The sequence below is a fragment of the Sinocyclocheilus rhinocerous genome, unplaced genomic scaffold, assembly GCF_001515625.1.
Source record: "Sinocyclocheilus rhinocerous isolate Xijiao unplaced genomic scaffold, SAMN03320098_v1.1 scaffold4532, whole genome shotgun sequence".
NCBI classification, from domain to species: Eukaryota; Metazoa; Chordata; class Actinopteri; order Cypriniformes; family Cyprinidae; genus Sinocyclocheilus; species Sinocyclocheilus rhinocerous.
The window spans coordinates 71278-72455 of record NW_015661403.1 but is presented as its reverse complement, the minus strand read 5'-3'; the positions used below and the strand labels follow the sequence as shown (position 1 = coordinate 72455).

Here is a 1178-nt window from a genome sequence, read left to right as displayed (position 1 = left end):
ACTGTTTTTCACTAGTTTTGCATTTGGCTAGGGTCAGTGTCACTACTGGTAGCATGAGGCGATACCTGGACCCTACAGAGGTTGTAGAGGCAATCCAACTCCTCCAGGATTGCACATCCATTCGTGCCATTGCCAGAAGGTTTGCTGTGTCTCCTAGCACAGTCTCAAGAGCATGGAGGAGATTCCAGGAGACAGGCAGTTACTCTAGGAGAGCTGGACAGGGCCGTAGAAGGTCTGCTACTTTGTGCAAGGAGGAACAGGATGAGCACTGCCAGAGCCCTACAGAATGACCTCCAGCAGGCCACTGGTGTGAATGTCTCTGACCAAACAATTAGAAACAGACTTCATGAGGGTGGCCTGAGGGCCCGGCTCTAGTCCTCTAGTGGGCCCTGTGCTCACAGCCCGGCACCGTGGAGCTCGATTGGCATTTGCCATTGAACACCAGGATTGGCAGGTCCGCCACTGGTGCCCTGTGGTTGTCACAGATGAGAGCAGGTTCACCCTGAGCACATCTGACAGACGTGAAAGGGTCTGGAGAAGCCGTGGAGAACGTTATGCTGCCTGTAACATCATTCAGCATGACCGGTTTAGTGGTGGGTCAGTGATGGTCTGGGGAGGCATGTCCACGGAGGAATGCACAGACCTCTACAGGCTGGACAATGGCACCCTGACTGCCATTAGGAAGACCCTACACTGGTGCAGTGGGTCCTGGGTTCCTCCTGGTGCACACAATGCCCGGCTTCATGTGGCCAGAGTATGCAGGCAGTTCCTGGAGGATGAAGGAATTGATACCATTGAATGGCCCTACACGCTCTCGTCTGACCTAAATCCAATAGCACACCTCTGGGACATTATGTTTCAGTCCAGGTTGCACCTCAGACTGTCCAGGAGCTCAGTGTTGCCCTGGTCCAGATCTGGGAGGAAATACCCCAGGACACCACCATCCGTCGTCTCATTAGGAGCATGCCCCATCGTTGTCAGGCATGCATACAAGCATTTCCCCCCCCCCCCCTTGTGGGCGTGGCCTAAATGTGCTTTATCTCTATTCCGAACTGTGAAGTCAAATTCGAGATACGTATATATGCATGTATATACAAATATATATATTTTCCTCCTCAGTTTAAGCATTCTGCTGTTTCTGTCTCATTAGGGTCAGAGGAACCTGCAGGACTGCGTGT

General features: G+C 52.4%; 1 protein-coding gene across 1 annotated transcript in view; it reads right to left on the bottom strand.

Moving 5' to 3' along the window:
• homer2 (homer scaffold protein 2) overlaps nt 1-1178 on the bottom strand; it is a 21952-nt gene that overhangs the window by 19671 nt on the left and 1103 nt on the right. The window lies entirely within an intron of this gene.